The sequence below is a fragment of the Malaya genurostris genome, chromosome 3 (assembly GCF_030247185.1).
Source record: "Malaya genurostris strain Urasoe2022 chromosome 3, Malgen_1.1, whole genome shotgun sequence".
In the NCBI taxonomy this organism is placed as follows: Eukaryota; Metazoa; Arthropoda; class Insecta; order Diptera; family Culicidae; genus Malaya; species Malaya genurostris.
Genome location: NC_080572.1, coordinates 117140756 through 117168047, shown reverse-complemented (window position 1 = coordinate 117168047; position 27292 = coordinate 117140756). Strand labels below are relative to the sequence as shown.

Genomic DNA, 27292 nt, shown 5'->3' with positions numbered 1-27292 from the left:
GATATGAAAAGTAGTATACTCCCAAATAAGGTTCCTGAATTACGTTTGGATCAAACTTATGATTGCGGAACGACAGGATGATATGTGAAATGAAATTAAAATGATGCATTTTTCTCATTTTTTTCTCGTAGATGGCTGAACCGATCTAAGATTCAAATAAAATCTAAGAACCATCTATGATTCAAATGAGAGGTCTTAAAATCCTATAAAATATAAACTTTTTAGTCAGATCCGACTTCTGGTTTAGGAGATACAGGGTGATCAGTATAAAAATGTCAATTTCACATAAATTAAACAGGTTTATCGGGTTTTCAGATTTGGATAGTAGATTACCAAATAAATTTATTTCAGGTTAAGCGGTATTCGTTTTTGGATTTGGAATGTACCCCCAAATTTTAATTCGCACTGCAATTTCTCAAAGATGTCTACAGACTCCTCAGGTGAATTTAACTGATTTCAGCTGCACCGATTTTAGAATTCCGGTTCCAGTATCAAATCGTTTCTCAAAGCTCAATCATTCTCTCAAAAAAGCCAAATCGAACTTAAAAAACAAAAATTCAAATTAAAGGACTTAAGGTCTCATACAAAATTGGTGAATTTTATCCGATTCTGGAATTACAGATGATGAGTTTTTAAAATTCATACCGATATAGAAGATGTAAATTGTTTGGCGTATTAATTTATGGCCATTCGAATCATTTTGGGTTATGCTAGTATTCAGGAACTACCGGCTCTAAAAGTACCATAAATAATGACGAAAAACTCTAAAGTGGAACTTACTTCGACATCTCATGGAATGTTCAATCGATTGTCACACGTTAAGATTGAAATTCGATACGATTTGCAGTTTCGACATTACAGGGTAATGAGTGATTAAAATCTCAATTTGCCGTTTAAAACGACGATAATTAAAATAATGTCTTGAGAACTAAAACACCCAAGAATATCCATGCAAAAAACACATGCGTATTGATAACAAAAAAAAAAAGGTATCATCTCACTGCTAGATAGATTAATCACGTTTTTGCTATAGTTTTTACTTTTTTCCAAGCTGAGGTACGTATGTGTCCGTGACCAGCGAGCTCCAATTGTGAGCTTTTTGGTGCGGGGGAGTGCGGAGGGCTATTAAAAAAAATAAATAAAAAAATTTTAAAAAATGACTAGTTGGTTAAAGCCAGAGCTAAATAAACCAATAAAAAAAATCGAAGATTAATTGGTCGACTCTTCCGCTTCCTGAGATATTATGGTATGAGTTACTTGACCGATAAACCACACTTTTTCTGATCGGCTCAATCTTCTCGAAAATTGGTCAACAAATTGCGATAAACTCATTATATAAAAGAAAAAGCTTATTTGAAGAAGTAAACTTCTAACTGGCGTAACCGACAACTCGCATTTCTTCCATTCGCTGATTTCTATTTTCAAAGAGAAATTTCAACGATCAGATTCAAATGTACTAATTATCGCTGATATTTTTGGTTCCGAGAATGTTATCGAACAAGCGACACTACGGTTGGGGTACGTTTATGTGAATTACTCGAATAATTTTGATTTTAACAGATTGGATTTGTGTTATTTAATTCAAAAATCAGCTCTATGAAAAAAAAACTGACATACTATTTGAATAACAAGAAAAAGGCTTTATCATGCCATTTGATTTTTTAATATAACAATACTTCTGAGTAACTTGACCTTCAATTTCAGAAGACTTCGCAGTCGATTTTTAGTATGCAAGACCCATAACATTGCTTGAAACAAGTTTTCTGCATCTGTTGTTTGTACGGAACAAAACGTACCCTCAGAAGGAACGAAACAAACAACAATTTAAGTGTGAATGATTATGAAACATGAACGGAATTGAAACCAGTTAGTGGGTCATCACTTATTTCATACTTGAAAAATACACCGCATTTGTTCTCGTTTTCATGTCTACTTTTGTTTTTCGTGAAAAATTATCTACATACCTGCAGATATCTAATAGAAGCACTGTGTCACTCTGTCCGAGTAGTCGAGTGTTGATTTTATCTAAAATGTAGATGTCGTCAATGGCTTGCCGGGACCCAGACTGTACATAATAATTTCATTAACAACAGCAACTACTAGAGCAAATAAATCCTTCCTCTTTACCTGCCACCATTGTTGTCAACTTAAAGCTTAACGAAAATGAACGGTATTTGGTTGAAGACAAACCGCCACATTCATCCTGATCACAAATTACCATTTACAGTGTAGCCAAATCAACAGTCAACAGAAAGTTCTCCAGTACTCGGTCATCCGTTTGGACTGGCACAGCCTTTTCAGAAGCTCCGTTCACTATGAGCAGCCTTTTTCCGAATAGAAGACTGAAGTTGTTAATTATTTTTTCATTCCACTCTTTTTAATCAGCATTGCCAGGAACTTGGGTACGGATGTCGATTTATGGATAAGGGTAAAACGAGATCGGCTGCGGGGAATACGGCGAATGGATGGATGTATTACAGCACAGAAAGCAAACGAGCCTCTTCAGTGCATTGCATAGAAAACCTCACGAGTGAGTAAGCTAGTGTGTCGGTGACAACCACGTGTTTTGGGTCAAGAAAGGCTTCAAGGGTTTGCATTTGCCTGGAGCCGAATGAATAGAGCAGGCTTTTTGCATTCCCCATTTGGATATCAAGGTTTTTTTTCTATCCGGTCGAGAAAAGCAGGTCGAACATCCGTACGTAGCATGGTTTCCGCACAGTTTCACGCATTGAAGAGCACATTGAAGTTATTCATGACTTCATGTCAAAGCAAAATTTCCCTTTTGCCTTTCTCGTATAGAAAAAGCTATGCAATCACTGTGGAAACCGACTTTTTCCATCGTCATTTGATTGAAACAAGAAGTAGTAGCTCTATTAGTGTGTTCTATCTGCATTGTTTGAAAAATTATATTTTTGCTATCAACACAAGTTATTTTAAATTTCAGCAAAACCGACAAAGTTGTCATGAATTTTCAATTCATGTTCTAGGCAATCTTGTATTCTATCCCTTGTAGTCAGTTTCTTACTATACAAGATTATAAATTTATCCATCCAATGAATTTCTTAATAGGATTTCAAGATATGCAAATCACCTGAGCTCGTAAATACCTTTAACCTTTTCAGATCTCATCAGAATCGACAATGACATTCGACAATGATATTCCACTGCTATCTACAGTGCTGTCCCTTCTTTAAACTGATTCATCTTCCGAGTTCTATCCCTATAATGCAAAATCATTCGCTTGGTTGCTATAGCAACAGGCAAAATCACCAGTTCAAAAAAAAACATTCCCCTCTCTCAGGGAAGAAGAAATCATTATTGATGTCCAGTTTGATAGCCATAATAACGTTTCAATATTGATACCGTGAAAGAAATATCTGATAATATTACAGCTTATTTAGTTCGAATGTATGTAAAATTTTCTGATCTGAAAGCACGTATTGCGTAACCGCTAAATAATTGAATACATCCTTTTTGTCGATGGTTGCTATAAGCTATGCGGCACCAGTATATAAAAAAACTCTGTCTGTCCATTACTCCAGAAGACTTCTCTTGCTTTAGGTTGCCTTGTGACGATGACTTTGGTATATCTTAAATTTACTATCCATAAATTTCCAGTCCTGCACGGTTACCTTACAAATGATCTGAACATGTAATGTATAACTAAAGTGATTAAAAGTACTAAATCAATATTAACAACAAAACAGCTTCTACCCATCGTGTTATTTGTCCACACACAGTAATAAGGACCATATAAATAATCGAGAAATTTTCATTATGTTCACAGTAATTATGTTGTAGACCCCTAGACATAGGATTGGAAAATCATTCTTCAGAATACAGCTTCTGATAAATGGAACAGGTGAAAGCGTGATAGGTAAAACCCGCGCCTGTATAGTGTTAAGCTTTTTCTGGTCCGAGAGGCGAATGCAAACGCCGATAATCCTAAATTATTTGACTAGCACCGATACACACCAGGCCCAAACCTAGATCGACTAGGAATGCGGAGGATTAGTAGTCAAACATTTGTTGTTACTTGCGTGGTTTAACCGAATAAAATGCCTGCTTTATTCCACCTGGTTATGCAAAAACAAGAAAGTTTGTTAGAATATTACCAGATAAATAATTGAAAATAGTTCGGCATTCGAATGCAGTCCGGTAACATAACAAGATCTTTCATTTGAATCAGACGCGTAATTAGGGAGGAGGGGGGGGGGGGTGTTGTTTCAGAGGTTCAATAATAGTTTTTCGTATACGTCCACGTCTCGCAATACTGCAGATTAATTTTAAAAATCAACCAATTTTCTTTATTAATTTCCTTCCGCTGCCTTCCATGTGTCAAACTTTTTTACAACCTAATCAATCTCAACAAGACTTTCACGGCTGAAACAGAAAACACCACTAAAAACACTATAAAAAATAAGTAGTACTTGCAGTGAATCGAGCTTTTAAACTCTGTTCATAACTAATTATGCTAGTATTGAACGAATAAATCCAGTTATTAGATTATAACTGATTGGCATCAATTAAAATTAGGTGACTACAACTATCGATATAAAAAACTTTTATATGTTTGTTATCGTACAAAATTCCTTCCAATAAATCTTTGAGTGTAGTGATGAGTACTATTCATTGCAGTGTCGAATCGATTGAGTCCAACTCTAAAAAGCAACACCGGATGGAACTTTATCCTTACCAACGGCACGAAATCGTCAGTAGAACAATAATTGTTCAGCCAGGGTGAATGAAATTCGACGAGGTACGTTATCCCCATATTGGAGCCAGATCTCTCAATTATTCCTAGGACTATGCTGCTGGAAAATATCTGGTCTTACGCAGTGCTTGCTCTACTCTACAATTGGCATCGGCTCTGATTCGATAGCACACTGGTGCGCGTCCACTATTGAACGTGCAGAGCTGGGCACCACCATCAGAGTACTTTTTTGTTGTCCTTCAACGAGTAGAACATCATGCGCTCATATCGTTTCGTTAGATAAGACTTTCGAAGTGAACGAAAAATACTGGAACAGTCCCCATCACACGTTTCAGTTATTTTCCGGTACGAATCGAGCTACCATGTTTAGCTTGAGAATGCAAAAAAAACGAGTCGGTGCTTAGAAGGGATTTCAATTTTGAATTTAGGCTGCCAACTTTAATCTAACGTGAGAGGATGGCGTATCACTGTGAATATCTTCGAACTAATCAGTAATGTTTTATGAGGTTGAAGGCACCAAAATGTAATTACATATACACCGTTTTACTTTTTTATATAACAACGAATATAGATACGTTTTAGTTATTTCTGATAGAATAAGAATACCGCCCTAGTCCAGGAACACCAAGTACGGCGGAGTATCTGCACAGATCGAAAATATCTTGTGAATTTACATCTCATAAGACGCACATAAATGGAGCGTCGCAGTACACGCCAAATCTGAGCAAGCACATGCAGAAATGTGTGATTTGAATATCACATGATTGCATATTCATTGAAATAAAAATAAAACAACAAAAAGATCGACAGCGACCGCAACTAGAACAAAGCATCATCAGCTCATAAAATAAGTCCGCTAATCGACTGAATCACAGAAGTACATATCGGCTGGACAGATAATGTTAATACAGTTACACTTGCTAGCCGAATTTAAACTAATCGTTTCAATTTTAACCGAATATCAGGGTTATTGGTCGATTACTCGATTAGTCTATCGACATTGCGACATTCCTAGTCGGAATCTATAAAATTCATTCACCCCCAGACCGATGGTTATTAAACTAGATGATTTTAATAATGAATGATCAAGAATTTTGCAGGTTGTGTACCGGTTTTCCAATGGATTGAAACTCTATCATACGGTGAAGGCCTCCATTATGTTCCCAATAAAATCATAACCGGTTTATGATACTCTTTTGGATCAATTTTCACAACTTTTTACCTTTCTCCTATAGAAAAGCAATGAAATCACTGTGAAGATCGTCTTTTAAACTAAGGCCGAGTGTCATATACCCATCGAATGAGTACGACGAGATCAGCAAATGTATGTGTGACAAATCATATCACCCAATTTGTTCGGAGATGGCTGATCCGATTTTCACAAACATAGATTCAAATGAGGGATTTTATTATCCCATACAAAGTTCCTCATTTTTTTCTGGATTTGGTTTCCGGTTACAGGATACATCAAACAAACGAAAATGTAACTAACTTTTTTCGAAGATTACTGAACCAATTTTCACAAACTTGAAATGTATTATGTTATCATACAAATGAAAGTTATTGCATTCTCTGCGGAGAAAACAGAGCTGGTCGTCTTTTCAAGAAAGCATGATCCCGCGCAGCTTCAGCTTCATATGATGGGAAGAATGATCCAACAGGTTTTGACTTTCCAATACCTTGGGATGTGGTTTGATTCCAAATGCACGTGGGGAGGACACATTAGGTATCTGATAACAAAAAGCCAACAAAGAGTAAATTTTGTATCAGACAACGACACTTTCAATAATGGAATATGGATGCGTTTGTTTTCGTTCCGCTGCAAACTCTCATATTATCAAACTTGAGCGAATTCAGTATCGTTGTTTGCGAATTACCTTAGGCGAATTCAGTATCGTTGTTTGCGAATTGCCTTAGGCTGCATGCATTCGACACATACAATGAGTCTTGAAGTTCTGGCGGGAGTTCTTCCATTGAAGGATCGTTTTTGGGAGCTTTCGTCGCGACTGCTAATAAGATGTGAGGTACTGAATCCCATGGTTATTAATAACTTCGAAAGGCTAGTTGAGCTTCAATCTCAAACAAGATTCATGACAGTATATTTTATCCATATGTCACAGGAAATCAACCCTTCAAGATATATTCCTATCTGTGACACCCTCCTAAATGTCCCTCACTCAACTCTATTTTTCGACACTTCCATGCAGCGTGAAGTGCGTGGAATCCCGGAACACCTACGCTCGATGGAAATCCCAAAAATATTTACAAGTAAGTTCAGGCATATTGACTCTGAAAAAATACATTACACGGACGGATCACGAATTGAGGAGGCTACTGGGTTTGGTAATGTTTCGGCTTTGTTTAATATTCAAGAACCTGCATCTGTTCATATAGCAGAGTTAGCAGCAGTTCATTATAGTTTGAGTGTAATCATCACATTATCTCCAAACCATTATTTTCTCTTCAAAGATAGTCGGGTGCAATTGAAGCCATTCGCTTAAACGTTTCCAGCAAAAATGAACCGTTTTTCTTGGGCAAAATAAAACAGTGTCTGAACGACATGTTGAATAATAATTAACAAATCACAATAGTTTGGGTCCCGGCTAATTGCTCCATTCCAGGTAATAAAAGAGCCGATATTTTAGCCAAACGTGCTGCTATTGAGGGTGGAATTTATGAGCGACCGATTGCTTTCAATGAATTCTATAGCGCGTCTCGCCAAAGAACACTTGCCAGCTGGCAAGCTTCTTGGGATAAAGATGATCTGAGTCGGTGGATGCACTCAATTATTCCTAAAATATTGACAAAAGCATGGTTCAGGGGATTGGATGTGAGTAGGGACTTCATTCGTGTGATGTCCAGACTCATGTTCAATCACTACACGTTCGATGCAAATCTCCTTCGAATTGGACTTTCCGAGACTAATCATTGTGCTTGTGGCGAAGGTTATCGCGATATTGATCATATCGTTTGGACATGCGTGGAGTATCGTGATGTCAGATCTCAACTAATAAATTCCTTACGAACCCAAGGTAGACTATTCAATTTCCCAGTTCGCGACATTCTTGCTTGTCGTGACCTTCCTTTCATGAAACTTTTTTATCATTTCATTAAGTCCTTTGAAGTTCCAATTTAAATTTTATTTTATGTTAGAATGTTTTCTCTTCCATGAGTTCAACCAATAGCCAGCTATCTTATTTTAAATAAAAGTGATGAACTTATACAAACAAACTTGAAATAGTTATAAGATCATGTACAAAATGAATGTATTTTATTCAATGTAATTTATAATAGCAAATCGCTTGATAAGAACAGTGTTTAGATTAACTAATGAATAGCAAAATATTAATATGATATTCGAATTGTTTTAGGTTTAAAGTACTATGTATTGTGGATGCCACGGCGAAGAAAAACTTATGTATATTGTCTATGAAACAAACTTATTTACGGAAAAAAATGAAAGTTATTATAGTCACATATAAAGGCTGGTGATAAATGTAAAAATGTCAATTTCAAAAGTATTTTTTCGTTAATGGTCATGTGATGAGCAGCAAACTCCTATAAATTTGCTAATAAGTACAGGAAAAAGTGGAAAAAATGTTCAAATTTGAACGCACTCAGATTTTAGTAAACATAGATTGAAATTAAAGATCTCACAATCCCATAGTTGACTGTTAAACTTAACAGACCCGGAAATAATGAAGAAAATGTTAGATTTTAGCTCGCTTTGTTTTTCCAAAGTCAGCAATACCGATTTTCATAACCATAAATCCGACTGGAAGTACTCATTCGAGTCCGACTTTCGGTTATGGAAGTTTTTAAAATTTGAAACCGTCATAGAAAATTATGGTAACGGAGACCCTAAAAAATCTTCTAAGTTGAGTTCAAATCTGTTCTAATTTGAAGATTATGTTAGTTGACCAGAAGTAACGAAACGGAACTCACTTCGATATCTTATAGAATGCTTAACCGATTTTCGCACACTTAGATTCAAATTGATGGTTTTTCTTTTTTTACCTTTTGGAGATATAAGATATAAGAGGGGCTTCATTGCACTGTAGGGTCTAAACGATGAAAAAAATCATCAGTTTTGCGATTTTTTCCAGAATTATCGTTCAACAAAATCAATTCAAATGTTTTGCATTATAAAAACCATCATTCGAACAACATTTTGTAATTTTTTTGTAGATAAATATTAAGAAATAAGTCGGTAAAGAGGTTTTTTATGAGAACGCTTCTTAAAAATCATGATTTGCGGGGTCCACTGTATCTCAGCGTAGACTAATCAGAAGTAAACAAATGAATGCAGTATAGTTAGAGTAGAAGTTTGTCTAGACCCCAACGTTTCTGTTTGATTTTTTTTATGTGTTTGGTGGTTGTTCAAAGTGAAAACTACGATTTTTCATGAAAAATTTCGCCATTTTGTAGCTGTTAAACCTCCCCAAAGTAACAAACAACGAAAAGGAAAACGTTGAGGTCTGTTTTTTTATATGTAGAAAGTGTGTGCAAAATTTGAAAAATAAATTGGTGCAGTAGTTTTTGAATGACGATGGACACGGACTATCAAAACCTGCTTTCGAGGAAAACGCGTTTAAAGGTTTTTGTCAATAAAATCAATGGAAACAATTAATTATTTCAGGGAGCCCGTAGGGTCTAATGTTTTCAAAAACTCATATTTTTTCTTTCATAATTTATTATAACGAAACATTTCAAGAATGTTTTGTCAAGTTTTCAAGTCAGACGAAGCAGAAATCTTGGGCCTGTGTGCCTAGTTCTTACTTCTTCGCAGTATGAGATAAGCAAAGATAAAGGTCCATAACTTCCAGAGTTTCGTTCCAATGGGCTTGAAAATTTCACAGAAAACTCTTCAAATGTTTTACTATAAGAAAATATAAAGAAAATAATACACTGAAGTCTTTTTTTATGCGAATTTACGTACCGCATAAAAAAAAAACCGCATAAAAAAAACCGCATAACTCTGAAAATTCGCATAAAAAAAAACCGCATAACTCTGAAAATTCGCATAAAAAAAACCGCATAACTCTGAAACTTCGCATAAAAAAAGACCGCAGAAGGGCAAACCGCATAACTCTGAAAATTCGCATAAAAAAAACCGCGTAACTCTGAAACTTCGCATAAAAAAAACCGCATAACTCTGAAAATTCGCATAAAAAAAGTCGCGTAAAAAAAAACCGCATAAAAAAAGACCTCAGTGTAAATGATTTTTCAAAAGTGTTAGCCCCCCCCCTTAATTTTGTAAATTCAGATATCATGCACTTTTGATCGTCGATAGTTACTATATAACAAAAAAATTGTTTAGGCTTCGAGTTTATGTCAGTCAATTTTATGTCACCTATTCAAATAGTAAAATTTAATAAGAACCTGTTTCGTTTAAAATTGTCCTCTCATAGCGGATTAGGCAAAAGTCAATTCAGTTTTGATAATCCGGCTTAGCAGTTCTAAATGCAAATACGGACCAAAAACATTGAATGCAAACACCAGACTTGGATTTTGCAATTTGTTGTTTACAATTTTTTTTGTTGGGGGACGGGTATAACGTGATGGGTAAGTCGATATTTTTCACGCAGGCTACCTGGGTTCGATTTCCAACCCAGAAAAGGCGAATGACCTTAAGGTTGAAACCTCTATAAACGAAACAAAAAAAATATTTTATTTATTTGATTATTTGGTACCACAGTACTAAGTGTAAGTACTGGATTGTGCTTAGTGCGAAGATGAAACATAGGAACAAAAACATGTTTATTAAAAGAACCGGAAACAACACTTTGAATGCAAAACCCGTATAAAAACATCCGGTACTTCCGGTACGGATGCTTTTATCCAGTTTTTGTAGCCGACTAGCGTTGACATCAAGCGTTTCACAGGGTATTGTTTTACAAGCGAGCCTTTCAAAATTTATTTCTCTGGTATAAGCAGTACTCTTATCTATTTTTGTACTGATGTTTTTCGACGTTAGTGAGAATACAAATATGTACATACACTGAGGTCTTTTTTTATGCGGTCTTTTTTTATGCGGTTTTTTTACGCGACTTTTTTTATGCGAATTTTCAGAGTTATGCGGTGTTTTTTTATGCGAAGTTTCAGAGTTACGCGGTTTTTTTTATGCGAATTTTCAGAGTTATGCGGTTTGCCCTTCTGCGGTCTTTTTTTATGCGAAGTTTCAGAGTTATGCGGTTTTTTTTATGCGAATTTTCAGAGTTATGCGGTTTTTTTTTATGCGAATTTTCAGAGCTATGCGGTTTTTTTTTATGCGGTACGTAAATTCGCATAAAAAAAGACTTCAGTGTACATGTACTTTTCTACATAAGAAAATTATAAGATTTATGTCGTCAACTCAGATCATAGGTGCAAGACGGATCTGTGTTCGTGTCAGTGCCGAACATGGTCACGTGCTTCAAATGGAAGAATCCAATAAATCGTTTTATTACTGTCTCATTCGTAAATGGCCGCAATCGAAACAAGCGAAAAGATTGTTTTCTGCAAAAGAGAGTGTAAGTAGTTTTCCTGTGAAAAAACGAATCCGAAATATCATCTGCAGGGACATTTAGTCGAGTTTCGAATCTCAGCCATTTTTCAATATTACGGAAACTTGTTAAATTCTTCCACAAAGTTTCTAAAATACGATAAATTAAAGTATCTATAATCCAGAATTTCATTGAAGTTAGAAAATAACATACTGAATGCGGTTTGAGGTCATTCATATATGTAGCTGTAATTTTAGAGAACAAATTTTTCCCCTAAATCATCAATGGAGGACTATGAACTAATGCAAGAAGTGAAGAGACATGCAGCTATCGTCGCTGAATATTTTTAGAACCAGTTTGAAATCAATTTGACTTTTAAAAATTATTGGTTCGTGTTCGTTTCCTTCGCGTAAACATTTAAAGTTTACTGTAAAGTTAACCTGGATTGGGATTAATAATATGAAAATATCATATGCACTGCAGATGAAACACACACACACTTAACAGCGTTCACATATGTTGACATATATCGGAATGAAACCGTTGCTACTAGATTTGCTGTAATGGTTACTTCATCAGTATTTAACACACACTTTCTACTGTTATCAGGTAAATTAAGTGCAAATCTTTATCTCATATTTTTGAAGGTTTTTATTGTATAACGGGTAATTTAAAAAGCTTTCAAACGTTGATTAAACAAGTGAAAAGTTGACATTACTAATTATGAAGGCATCCAACATTGAATAATGGTATAATCATGTGAAAAAGTGATCATGTTTTGAAACAAATCAATTAGTAAAACTTGAGACGAAAATATTTCCAAAATTTGAAAGTGAATTCTTTTTAAATGATATAAAGGATCACAGAAGGATTTTAAACCATTTTTTCAAATAAGAAAGTGTCACAAAAGCCTAAATTAACCTTTTTTTAATTTCACAGTTCAGTTCAGCCAGTTGAAATATATGATACATGTTCAAAGTTATGAGATGAAGGGATGAGATGGAAATAGGAACTCAGTTATAATATATTTTGCCAAAAATATAAATAAATTATGTTTAATATCGATTTGTCCTCAGATTTCGTACGCACTTTGTAGATACGAGTACCAACAAGTAAAAATCATTATGAATTCTCGGAGCTTCGGTTGAATGTCGATACTACACAATATCTCATAACCAAAACGACTGAGAGGGAAAGCGAAAACAAAGAATGCGGTTTTGAAACTACTGTTTCGCTACTGTCGTTAACACACCAAGAACTTCTTGATAAATTTGAGCTTGACCGATCAGTTACCGAACGGAATTGGATGAAATTTTAAATAGAATATCTAGATGATCAGGATTGGCAAAGCATTCTTCATTGTTGTTGCTGGAGGCCATATGTACTACTGCGCACTCCACAATCGTCGCGGGAGGAGAACTTTCCTAATTGAAAATGGCTTCTACAGAAGAAATGATTGAATATGATTTGTGCAAAGAAATAACATAAAATGAGGAACGGAATAGATCAAACAATGAATAAAAAGAATGTTTTCGAAAAATTATATATAAATCCAATATATGTTTTCACTCAGTCATTCCCAAAAAAAACAACTAATTACAAATATTAAAACAAAAATTGTTGGTTGAACGACATGATAGTTCAATAAGAAGAGTCTATTGATTTGAAACATTAAAAGAATCTGGTAGTCAAAAATAGGAAAAGAGAGCCTCCTTCTTAACTCTTACGACATGGAGATAGGAACTCAGTGGATCTATTCTTGGCTATTTTTTTTCATTCCACACGGCCTCTAGGCTGGTCCTGTCCTGAGAAAAATAACAGATACTATCAATCTTCTAGTGCACCCCCGTTCCCAGATTTTCTTCTTTCGGAACTTCTACGCAACGCACAGGGAGGACTGACCGACGAAAAACTCCATAACCAGGGATCCCTTTAAAGTTCGTCTCGTCGTCCATACATTTCGGCTGCACTCTCGCGATACAGCTTCCTGCCACGGGATTTGGCCATTTCTCTTTTCAAAAAATACAAAATACAAAGATGTGCCGATCGGATCAGTAATTTTGCCTTCCATCGTGTGAATGGGCGATCGACTTTGAAGCTGTATGATTTTTTAGATAGTATAACTATCGATTAAAAAAATATATTCTTTTCTATTAGATTGCTGGATTTCCAAGAAATAAATCACTAAGCTACGGTTTCGCTGTTTCGCATCCGCTGTGTTGGTCGCTCCAATAAAGAATAGCCAAAGTTGTTTATATATTCGCTAACTCGTAATTAGCTTCTGAAGCTTTCCGGCCTCTGCAAAACGTAATCGGATGGGAAAATCCCGCACTTTGAGTGAAAGGTTTCAACGTCAGCACCAGCTCCGCATTTGTATTGATTTGTGAATGGGATGGAATCCACCCCAGAGCGGTGTAGTTTGCTGAAATGCGTGGAAGCTGTTGAGACGAAATCTTTCGTTAACGCCTCAGTGGAAGTAATGAAGGCTACTGGCTGGGAAGGAGAATGATAATCTTTAATTAACGTTCGCTAAAAAGCTCATTACTGCTTGATGATCGATTTAATTACACTCCGATTATGGTTTGCACCTAAGCGTATTGCGGTTAATGGGGAAATCCGAAGTATAAGATAACAAGCTTTTCGGTAAAATGGAGGTCAGAATTATGTTGCTGGTAGATGGTCACGATTGACTGAAGTATTAGTTTTGAAAGAAACCAGTAGCTTAACAAACGAATAAGTGATGTTTAAATACCTGTCCTAATGAATATACATTTACAAAAAAAACATCCTGACTTTAGAAATAGTTATAAAACGAATACTGCTTTGGTAACTGTACGGCAACAGTAGATTTTTTATCATTCGATCATCGCAAAGGGTGAGTCGATAATTACTGTGACATTTTCAAACAAAAATAATTATTCTTACATTGTTAATTTAACAAATATGGCTCCATTTCTGATTTGAATAGGTTGTTTTCATCAAAAGTCAAAAGTGTCGATGTTCAAAAGTTCCAGGAAACCAGGAGCTGAACGAAAATCAGGAATTATTCCGGAAACCAAAACGGGTAGTGTTGCCCGAAAACTGTACACCGAGCTTTTGAAGAAAATAACGATGATGAAACTTACATCAAAGTGTAATTTACGTCTTCGCAGAGGCAGGTAAATTTTTTGGGTAAGGAAATCTTTCTTTGGATATTCCTTTCAGATGGAATTTCTAAATTCGATCCGTAGTACTTGATTTGGCAATCCATCTGCATTTGTAACAAACAATGAAGTAAACAAAACGGAGAGACACCAAAACTCCAAACTCGCCCGGTGAAACACCCATTGGGTTATGGTAAAGCGCAAACTTCGGAAGCCCCTAAACATTGGCGAATAAAATGAAAGTAATGACGACGGGACAAAGTTCTTCCTAAAGTTCTGATATTTTGCTTTGCCGAACCCGTAATTGGTTTTTAATATATATAAACGGTTACTGTTCCGTTCCATGGGAATGTTTTTAGAACTAAAAAATAGTGCTTGAAGTTTCAAGTGAATTTCATAAACATTCCATCATTTTCTATAAAGTATAGTGTATAGTTTCGTATGGTGGTGGTGTGAGAAATGCCCAATAAGTTCGGTAGCGTTATGTCGTAAGCAAAAATTATATATATAAAAAAACCTATTTTAATTTTTGTTTTGCCTTTCTCATATCAATCATATTCTCATATATAATACTGAGATATTTCATTCAAAAAGTTTCTCTTCGATTTATAAACGAAACCAAGTTTGTGGATTAACTAGTATAACCTACAGAATGAAACACGAGGAAAATAAGTGAGTTCCACTATTCTAGGTAGTCCCTTCACCAGAACCCGAGAACTGATATAATCGATGTCGGTTCTTATGGTCACCAACTAACATGACGTACAAACTCTACTAGTTTTTATTCAAATTTTAAAGATTTTATACAATTTTGACATCGTACTCTAAACGACGGTTTAAATTTTTGTTGAATCCGACAATATGTGACAATAACATATCATTTGTCCTTAAAATTGAGAATATCGGTTCTGCAATCTCTGGGAAAAGTAAATAAATTCCATTTTTGAGAGCATATGACCGGGAACCAAAATAGCCGGAATCGGTTCGTTGTTGGAAGTTGAATCTGGACGAAATTCAAGAATTGCATATAAGACAACGAGACCTTTCATTTCAATCTAAATTTGTGGAAATCGGTAAAACCATCGCAAAGAAACGTGATATAGATCCATTTTGGAATATATGACCATTTTCGGTGCTTCCGGTCTATTGAGAGTGGCTATCGATTTGTGCAGTTTTGAGTCCAGTTTAGAATTTTGTGTTTCGCCGCTCTTAGTGACGGTGTACAATATTTAACACACTTTACCTAATAACTCTGGAACCAGAAATCGAGTCCAGATGAAATTCAGAAATTCCTTATGGGACCACGAGCGTTCATTTGAATCATAGTTCAATCACTGAATCAATCACTGAAAATATTCCTGGTTTCTGTGTGTCGGTTTTGTCTGTTATGCTTTGGCGACGATTCGTTCAACTCAAGCGATTTAAATTTTGCTCGCATTTTTTGGGACTACATTTCCCCTTAAAAGATGCAAATTTTAGGAATTTTGAACACCTCATTTTTTTTTAATTTCAAACACATCAATCGGTTAAGTTTGTTTACATGACATTTTTGTTGGAATTACTTTTTTCGGGAAACCGTAGAATTTCAAAAATTACAGTATATAAAAAAAATAGATCATTTTGGTCCATTATTTTCGCATCTTGAGCATTTAACAATTAACTTCAGTTATCAGCTACAACACATGAAAAAATAATTCTTTGGTTTTATTTTCAAAACAAAATAAAAACAAAACATTTTTTTCACAATGTTTACTTCATCCATAAAGTCCCATGTCCATCGCATGTACAAAAGTGTGTTTCAGGGGTTCAAACCCATTGAGGAGGATCAATTTCAAAAAACCTGTTTTAATCCACCTAGTGGTGTAATGATGCCTTTCTCATATCAATCATACTTTCATATATAATACTGCGATTCTTGAAAGAATAACCGAAATCGGTTTGTTTCACCGTCTACTGATGATAACTATCAATTGGAAAAGATTTTAGGTCGATTTAGAAAATTTTTTAAGGTTTTTCCCCATTTTCAGTGATGGTATACAATTTTTAACACACTTTACCCTATATTTTCGGAACGGAAGTCAGATCCGCATGAAATTCAGAAATTTTGTACGGGACCATAAGACCTTTCATTTGAATCTAAGTTTGTGAAAATCGGTCGCGCCATCTATGAGAAAAGTTAGAACACATATTTTAATTTTTTTGCACATTTTACCCCATAACTCCGGAACGGGAAGTCGGATCAAAATAATGTTTAGGAATTTTGTATGGGACCACAAGAACTTTCATTTGAATCTTAGTTTGTGAAAATCGGTTCAGCCATCTCCGAGAAAAGTTAGTGCACTTATTTTCACAATTTTTTGCACATTTTACCCCATAATTCCGGAAGTCGGATTCAAATAGTATTCAGGAATTTTGTATGGGACCACGAGACCTTTCATTTGAATCTAAGTTTGTGGAAATCGGTTCAGTCATCTCCGAGAAAAGTTAGTGCAAAAAAACGTTACATACACACATACGCACATACACACACACATACACACACACACACACACACACACACAGACATTTTGCGTACTCGACGAACTGAGTCGAATGGTATATGACACTCGGCCCTCGGTTCAAAAGTCGGTTTTCACAGTGATTGCATAACCTTTCTATATGAGAAAGGCAAAAATATTATATTACGAAAACTCTTTACTTTAAATATGTACACTCAAGCAAATTGAGTAGTAAAAATCATAAGGCAAATCTTATGATGCATCAAAAATCACCAAAATCATAATTTCATAAGATTAATATGAACAATATACCTCTGCAACATACATCTCATCTATCACTATAATAGTTTTCATACGAACAACATATGAACTCCACAATATATGAGAGAAGTTATGTTTGTTATAGAAATTTCGCACAATATTCCTAAAAAGTTCGTATGAATTTCATAAGGCGTTTTATTGGAATTCCAATTTTCGTGATTTCATAAGGCGGCCTTATGATTCGCTTACGATATTCTTGTGGCTAAAAACCATACGAAATCATTATGAAATTCCATATATTTTTTGCCTGAGTGTAAGTCAATTACGAGATAAATAACTTTCAACAAACGACTTTCTAACCAAACATTTTTCAATTAATTATGTACATGAATTGATCAACATGTTTTAAACCAACCCCCACAAAAAAATTCTCGGTGCGCGCCTGGTTACGAGATTACGCATACTCAATACTTTCTCGAAATTTTCACAAAAGTCCTTCTCAGAAGTGAGGCTAGATAATTTAAGCCATGTCGAAATATACAAAAATAAATAGATCATCAATTCAATATTGTATAAATCTCATGGGGGTCTAGATTTAAATTGTAACCGGAGTATTTTTTACCGTAGTTAGCCTAATATTAGGCACACTTGGTGCTTTGTCGAACCAAAAGTGAATATTATTATTCGATAGATTCGGTACCATAACAGTTCGGCTGAAAAGTTCGTATCGTTTAATAGAAACACACATTTTTTGCCAAAATTCGTTTTCATTATTCAACATAATTGCCATCAGAGGCGATATAGCGATTATAGCAATCTTCCAACTTTTCGATACCATTTTTGTAGTTCGATTTGTCCTTTGCCCCAAAATAGGCCTCAGTTTCAGCGATTACCTCTTCATTGCTTCTAAATTTTTTACCAGCGAGCATTCTCTTGAGGTCTGAGAACAGGTAAAAGTCACTGGGGGCCAAATCTGGAGAATACGGTGGATGAGGGAGCAATTCGAAGCCCAATTCGTTCAATTTCAGCATGGTTTTCATCGACTTGTGACACGGTGCATTGTCTTGATGAAACAAAACTTTTTTCTTCTTCAAATGAGGCCGTTTTTTTTAAATTTCGTCCTTTAAACGCTCTAATAACGCTATATAATAGTCACTGTTGATGGTTTTTCCCTTTTCAAGGTAGTCGATGAAAATTATACCATGCGAATCCCAGAATACAGACGCCATAACCTTACCGGCCGATTGTTGAGTCTTTCCCCGCTTTGGGTTCGGTTCATCGCGTGCAGTCCACTCAGCTGACTGTCGATTGGACTCCGGAGTGAAGTGATGGAGCCATGTTTCGTCCATTGTTATATATCGACGAAAAAATCGGTTTTATTTCGATATAACAGCTCCAAACACTGCTCAGAATCATCAATTCGTTGTTGTTTTTGATCGATTGTGAGCTCACGCGGCACCCATTTTGCACAAAGCTTTCTCATATCCAAATATTCGTGAATAATATTTCCAACACGTTCCTTTGATATCTTTATGGTGTCAGCTATCTCGATCAACTTCACTTTACGGTCATTGAAAATCATTTTGTGGATTTTTTTCACGTTTCCATCGGTAACAGCCGCTTTTGGACGTCCACTGCGTTCATCGTCTTCGGTGCTCATATGACCAGTACGAAATTTTGCAAACCACTGACGAATTGTTGCTTCGCCCGGTGCAGAGTCTAGATAATACTCATCAAGCCATTTTTTGGTATCGGCGGCACTTTTTTTCATCAAAAAGTGGTGTTTCATCAACACACGAAATTCCTTTTTTCCTTTTTTTTCACAATAACAAAAGTAGCTTCACTCAAAATGCAATATCTCACAAACTAATAATCAGACACCTGTCAAATTTATACACGTATCTTTTGAAGGTTGGTACTAACTGAAAATGGTATGGATTTGATTCTAGTGGCGCCCTCTCATAGAAACGATACGAACTTTTCAGCCAATCTATTAATATTCACATTGTTGACACTATACTGGTGCAATTCTCAATCTCCCGATAATTGATATGTTTAATGTTATAAGCATTGCATCATAAGCAGACTACCTTATCAGTATGTAATAGAAGCTATTAAACGAATCACATCAAGAATAATCCTGCTAATATTACTTCCCTTTAGAGATTTTCAATTTTCCACAAAACCACCAGCATCAGCTGTATGAATACGTTGGGCCACCTTTTCGTCGCCAAAACTGCCTATTATCGTTATCCGCTGAAGCGTATCCGAAACCCCTCCTATGATGTCCCGTTAGACCCATCAACACAAAGCACGGATCTGGGACGACATCTTTATGCAAAATTAATAGATTGAAAAATCCACAACCGGCGGATCCGGTTTTCAGGGACCAATCTTCCGCCTTGCAGGCAAATGGGGCTTCCCTTGCTCAGTCAAGATTTTCAACCAACAGGAACCGCATATACGCACCGCACGAAACGACCCGCTTACAAATCTGCTTTTGGGAATGCCTTATTGGCCCCGAAAGAGTTCTCAAAGGGGAATCAGTATTGTGTAAATTGGATCAAAATTGAACTTTTCCTTTCCGCACGGAAACATTCATTTACGCCACAATTCAAGAAATAAGTCGAATCGAACCTTTCCACTTTTTTTTCTGTCAAACACGTGCTATGATAGATTGTGACGATTTCTGCGAAGGCATGGAAACCGTGAAAAAAATACCATCATGGCTACTAACATTGATAATAGCGTGCCGGTGAAGTTCTTTGATCAAATACCAACCCACGAACGCTTGCCCCATCGTCAACGCCAATCTCTGCATGTAGGAGGAAACGAGTCGTTTCGATTTTTTCCGTTTTCTATAGAGTGGAGTACTAAAGATGAATTGAACTACCATCATGCAATTTCCTACTCAGCTGGACAGGTAACATAAGTTATTCGAGCGGAATTTAATTTCTCAGGTTTCGCCCGTCTCTGTTCCACTGAGTGTCAATCCGTGTGAAAATTAATTAAAAATATAACGGTTTTGTGGAAATTCCGATTGCTCCTGGAAGCAATAAATCAGAACCTCACAAAACCAGGGTGAATAAATTATCTTTAGCGGATAGAGCTTTTATCGACACTGTCATTCGGAGCAATTTTGTACAAAGTTGAATTCAAGTTTTATCACTGAATTGAATGGAAAGCAATCCCAGGTATCCTTGGATTGGCCTAAAGGTATGTACTTCAGGGTGGTGCACGGGATTGAAATTAAATCTACCGATAGCTTTCGATTCGAAGTACATACCTAAAACGCAATCGAATCTGATTAAATAACGGAACGAGTCCGTTTTAAATTTAACGAGAAACTAAAAGGTATGAAATAGTTCCAATATGTACATAAATTAAAATGTTATTAAATTAAAAATCACGATATCTAAATAACATTAATATAATACAGAGTTCGGATAATTTTAGAACTGTTTCGATTCACCTTGGAAGCTTGAGAACAAAAAATTTCTAAACATTCTTGTTAACAGAACCGAACAAGAGACAGACCAAACAATGCTTGATGACAGTAATAACGAATATATAATTGGAAGCGGGTCATTTCGCCGCAAGCCGCTTCGCTGAATGTCATTTCGCCAAAAGTCGTTTCGCCGAATGGGTAATATTCCCGAAGAGGAATAAAATAAAAGAGAAAATTTAAAAAAAATCATTCAAGTCTTTCTGAATTATTTCAGAAGTACGATTGTATTTCAACAAAACGGGAGTAAACATTATCAGTTTTCATTTATCTTAATTTCAAATCAATTCCAATCACGATATGAAGACTATTGAAGAATTCAGCTAAATAACCCTTTCGGCGAAAAAACCCTTTCGACGAAATGGCTTTCGGCAAAACGACTTTCGGCGAAATGGCTCTCGGCGAAATGACCCTGATCCATATAAAGTCACTTGATTCAATCCGTATTTCGCTGGGCAAAATCGATTTCCTCAGATTGGTTGTAGGCCAGAGGTTTGTTTTGAAGGTATTTTTCGTAGGTTTTCATTACTGTTATTCCATTCAACCATTTTATATTTAGTTATTCTTTCGCTAGGTGCTGGTAGAAGTAGAACAGCAGATTTGTTTTGATAGTTTCATTACTAACAGATTACTAATTCATTGAAATAAAGCAAATTACAGGGTCTTGCATACAGGTACGACTGAGCACAATTACATAGAAAATTGAAAAATTAAAAGTTTACAAAATCAATACAAAAGAAAAAAAAGGTACTATTATTCTAGTTTAACCCCAAAGATTGTTTGCGAACGAAAAAATTGACACTTATATACTTCCATAATTATTGAATTTTTTTATCTCTTCACTAAACATTTTAAAATCTAACATTTTTGAAAAATATCCTTTTACTATTTCATTGTGTATATTTTTAAAGTTATTTTAAAGATTAATTTTTGGTACGAAAAACTTCACGATATAAACCAGGACAAAGAAACGATTCAATATAATGAATATAACATAATAATAATTTTCAATACATATGCGTTAAATTCATTCTAGAAATACTCATGTTGTGAAAAGTCGTCAATTACGCAGAGTAAGAATTTGTTAAGAAACAATTACGGTTTGGTTTTCCGTAACAATCTGCTTTTTGTAGGAAAGGGCAGACTATCAAATAGCCTTCATAGGGTTTGTCGCGGATAGCCAGGCAGCGACTGGCACACTGGAGAAGGTAATAAACGATTATAAATACTTTAACCTACTCAGTGCTTGAGCGGAAAATAAGCTAGAGTGAGAAGACTTGTGTTTGTTGTCTGATGAACAGAGAAGATGTTTGAATATAGGGTGGCGGTCGTGAGGCGGCTAGGACTTAAATCATGGTTCTATGTACGCTTATTAACTCGGTGCTGTTGTAGAACTGTGTCTACCACAGACCAGGCTGGCGGAAATGATAAAACGTGTATGCACGGGTTGCATAAGAACGCAGGTTCGAGGCCTGCCTCTGAGCGTATCTTTTTCCAAAAAATCATCTTTTCTATGAGTTTATCATTCATTCTGCTTCTCCAATATATGTTTCCACTCAGTCATTGCAAAACTGGAAAAGATGTATCCATTTGTGATCCACCTTTCTGCCCCGTAAAAGTAGATTCCAGTCCTTTTGTAAGCGAACAATATTGTAGTAAGGCTTTCGAATCCAGTTAAATGTGGAAAATCCATTCAAAAATCACAAAGATACAAGCGCTTCCAGCGATCATGTGGGACAACATCATCCTCAAGGAACTTATTGAATAAATTCAACAATCGCCTTTTGGTCGAATCAGGCAGATTTTTCAACTAGTTGAGTTTGATTCTGTCTAGTCCCGGTGCTTTATTGTTACATTACAAGAGCGCAAGTGAAAACTCTACCATCGAAATGGTGTTTTGTATTTGATATCGTGGCGCGGGAGATCTTCTGTTTCGAAAAATTCAGCGGTTGGAATAATCCTCGCTTTCGTTCGTGGTGTTATCATTGCGCATTCGTCAAGCTTCATTCCAATGAGTGCTCATTCGTGGTTCTCTCGATAATCCGTCTACAAATCGACGCCAATAATCGCGTTTCTTCGCTTCAATCAAGCTTTTTATTTTAACGTCCAATGCCGTGTAGTTTATATAATTATCAGGTGTTTCGTTTTTCCTAACCTCGATAAACAATTCAGCTCTTTCCTTTTCTTTTCTTTTAATTCTGAGCACTCTTTGTCCCACCACGGAATGGGAAGACGGATGTTAGTTGTCGCGACGGGTTTTGTCTGAGCTTGAGTCGCGGTGTCGAAAATCAATCCAGCCAAAAACGTGTACTCTTCCTTCGAAGGAAGTTGTTGAGTTCTTTCAAGTTTATTAGATATTGTGGTCGCATAGCTATTCCAAACAATATTTCGTGTGAGGTCTTACGAAACATTGATTGTTTCCGTTGGTTTTGAGCCGCTGGTGACTCTGATTACGATCGGTAGATGATCGCTACCGTAGGTATCAGGATGTTTCTACATAGTTTCCATTGTCCATAGCTTTCAAAGTAAATGTAATGAATTCCAAAAGATTTGTTGAAGTAGAAAAGCAGACCTTTAAAAAGGCAGTTTGATTTGGTTTCTATTTTTCCATTTATCTTTTCTCAAACAACTTTAAATTGCGTGAGATAATGGCAAATCCCTCGATAATTAGTTTTGAATTAGAGCCCAATTAAAAAACCGGCACTAAGAAGGAAAATTTTTCATATTTCTGGAAATATTCTTAGAAATAAGTTGAAAAGATGGTGCAATGGTGTTGTGTGTTCGCTTACTAATTGTTTCAAAAACATTGATGCTATTTTGTCAGGTCTAGGTTCTTTTGCTGCGTTGAGGTTTTCAAGTGCAGCAAAAATTTCTTCCTTTGATAGTTGATTAACACTAATGTGATTTTCGAATTCCGGTAGGAAGGAATAGTAGTTACGGTCTTTCCTAACATATGATGTATGTAGTATTTCTAGGACATTAAATTGCAAATTTCAGTGCTATTATTTCCAGTGGTTCCGTCTAGATTCATTCGGGAAGAAAGATTTGTTATTCATTAGTTTCATTTTAACAAAGCTAAAGAAGTTTTTTAGATGCTCCTTAATTTCGCTTTAGGATTATAATCTTCGTGTGCCAATTTGATTACTATTTTAGGATCATTACAAATGTCAAGGTAGTTTTGTAGATTAATTACACAACTTTACCTTTCCTTTAAGTCTTACGTGCTTTCTGTTTTCTATTTATCAGGCTTTTCAATTGCGGGTTGTACCACAGGTAATTTGCTATTGTAATCTCTTCTTCTTTATCTTCTTTTTCTTCTTCTTCTTCTTTACTTCTACTTTCCGAAATTTAAACTGTTTGACACTAACGAGTCGAAGGCGAAACGTAAAGAAAATTGAAATCAAATGTATGTATGAATCATAAGGGTGAAGCCAGAGTGGGCGCGACACGCGACGCGAAGCGATACGATGCGATCATCAAAGTTCTGTGTTTCGTTCATTTGTTTACAGCAAAAAATTAACATGTATTTAAGAGTAAGCACGAGGCGTTGCGTAGTGACAAGCGATTTTCGGTGAGACAAACAATGAAGCAGCACGTGCACAGTTTTTCATGCGATTAAGTAGCGACCAAAGGTTTCTTTAATTATTTTTCGTTATTGCGGAAGAAAATAATTTTATAGATATCAAAGCTGTAATTGTATAATACTGTAAACTATTCAACAAATGATTTTAATGCAAGCATTCGACACATATTTGGTCCGGCTTTCCGGTTGCTTAGAAAACTGGTGACAAAAAATCTTCAGATTGTCAAAATTCAGGCATTTTATTTACTAGTGAAGACACAAACAGACACCTGGCGATCTCAGTAAACAAAGCTCAACCAGATTCCGTAAAATGTGGCCACGGTTTCGCTTGCTGTATGTTTGATACACCACCTTCTAAAAACAGCGATCCCTAACTTAACACTCAAACGCTCGAGTTGGGATTTTCATCGATTTTTTTTCAAAAATTTGTAACTACTGAATAAATTGACCGATCTTGATGCATTTTGTGTCAAAAAAAAACCGGGTATTCTTTAATTTCATTCTGCCTTAATCGGTGTTGATATGGTCCAAAAACACCGGTGTTATTCCAGATCGCCTTGGGGTAAGTCGGTTTTGCCATTTGGGGTATTCTATCTAAAAAACTAAAAATGTATACGGGAACAGTTCTGGAACAATCTGAAATGTGCAAGATTTACTAAAACGCACCAATTTGAATAAACTAATCATTTGGCCAACCATCCCAGAGGGTACTGGAACCGGATACAAAACATTTTTGCGTCTTTTCAAAAAAGTCTTTCAGACCGAACACCAAATGCATCAAGATCAGTCAATTTATTCAGTAGTTACAATGTTTTGAAAAAAAAATCGATGAAAATCCCAACCCGAGCGTTTGAGTGTTAATGACAGGCCAATCACACAAAAAAATCATTTGCAAAAGATTTCGTTCACGCTTTAACCTTTGGGAAACCTCACCTCAAAATTCGAAACTAATCGATTCATTGGTTGTTGTGATATCGTGCTCAGCGCCATTTAATTCCAATAAAAAATCGCTTTGTGAAATGACCGTACAATCTACAAACGTAACAATGCAAGTACTATTCGATGCTTTTTAATATTTATTTTGTCTAATCTTCTGAATTAATCGAAAAATATGAGCATGTTTTCTCGCGCCGGAGGGTATATGAAGCTTTAAATACTTTAGGCAAAGCTTCAAATGTACGATGATAAGGCCGTATTTTGTCAGTTTTTCATTTGTTGCAGCCATGTTGTAGATTGGCTATTCTGAATTTGCCGTTTCTTCGCCTTAAACATACAAACAATCATTGGACCAGTACTGCTTTGCAATGAATTTTCACTTCTTGGCCGGAACAAAGATAATTGGTTTTGTTCCCGAAGGAGCACAGGAAGTACGTGACGCCGGACTTGAGCGTGCGAAGAATGTTAATTTCAAAAGCATTCGACCTTGTCAGAAACACAATTTAAAGAACAATTTAAAAAAGAAACCTCACTTCTTCCGAGCACTCCCGACGAACAAATACACGAAAAAATGTGCTCACGGAAACTTTCCAACGATAATGAACTGGCAAATAGTTTCCCATTTTGCGAACGATCATGCTTTCGTTTCTAATGTACCGCTGTTCCAGCTAGAACCAACGGGCAAGACCATCTGTATAAATTCAACGCCACTCGCAGAGCTCGAACCCAATCTCAAACTTTGCCAAAAGTGGAAATCGACCGTCGGCAGGAAGAATGTACGGGTATGGGCATACCATTAGTACCCTGTTCGTTATGATCTAGTTTTCCACATTCGACCTTCTACTGAGGAAGGGCACACACTCACCATTCGACCGCTCTTTATGGTTTTCCATGCGCCACACTGCCATGGAAAACAGGACCCGTGAATGCCGTTATAAAGTTTCACACCGGCCGATGGTGGCGAACAGCTCTGAACCTAACCGCTCAATCTAGCTGGTTCCAAATAAACATTACGATAGCGGAAAATGGCCGGAGGGTTAAATTTGGTAGAAATAATTGAACGCTGCGCTTGCCGCCACGGGAAGCGATACTTTTCCTGGAGGGGAAAATCACAAAACAAGAAAGTTAGCTCGCAAATCAGGCACCGTCGAGCACGTATTTTCGGTATTTCTGTAACATCATTATCGCTTACAGGATTGTATAACGTCAGCCTTTGAGTTCCACACTAGGCCGCAAAATTACCCATTCCGACAAACATGAAAAGAGTTTGGCCAGAACATTCAAATGGAGGTTGGCCAGAACATTCTAATAGAGTAAATTCGCAGATAATTAATAAAACAAAACCAATTGTATCGTGTTGCACGAAATTATTCATTCGTTAACATCGTGTTTATATTTATTATTATTGTATGAAGTTTCTATTCCATATCTTTTTGTGTACCAACTGAAAAATTATTTTCATTTTTTTTTATTTCACAATTTTGCTTCTCACGTTTATTCAAATAATATTCCCAAGTAGCATGTTTATTTGCTGTCCTGTATTTTTCAACTGATTGTGCAATTTATCAAAGTTAGTTTATATTACTATTCTAGTACCTGTTGTGTTATGGAAAAAAGCGCAATTTTTCTGTGTTGTGCAACATATCTCTAAGCTCTTCTGTTATTACGAATATTTGTTAACAACGACTGTGCAACTGATACAAAAACTCATGCGTCGATCTCATCTCAAAGGCAGTAATAAAATCAACAAAAAAACAATTGAGAAACTCGTGCAATCTACTATGTAATGTAAACAAGAAAAGGAATTGATTTCTAATGAATAAGTTTCATATTTGATTATATATTTTGAAGAATTGATATTTTGTGTTTTTGTAAATGAAAAATCGACAACGTCAACTGCATTTTTATGGTGAAGCATGCATTCGTACGCCCGAAATTTTCAAGAACCTTTGATTTAACGCGTTTTGATAATTGTACACCAATTTCTATGAAAATAAAAGTCTATCATTTTTAATGAGAATCATCGGAATGATGTTTAAAATACGAGTATTCAAACATTTTTAAAAATTTGAGACGATTTTGATCAAACAAATGTTTTATTGAACCTGGAACATCTCGAAATGAATTTTTCTTGAATATTTTTTTCAATATGGCACCGATGAGTTGG

At 35.9% G+C, this 27292-nt stretch overlaps 1 protein-coding gene across 1 annotated transcript in view; it reads right to left on the bottom strand.

Moving 5' to 3' along the window:
* The window catches only part of LOC131436237 (uncharacterized), a 166266-nt gene that overhangs the window by 119969 nt on the left and 19005 nt on the right, over positions 1-27292 (bottom strand). The window lies entirely within an intron of this gene.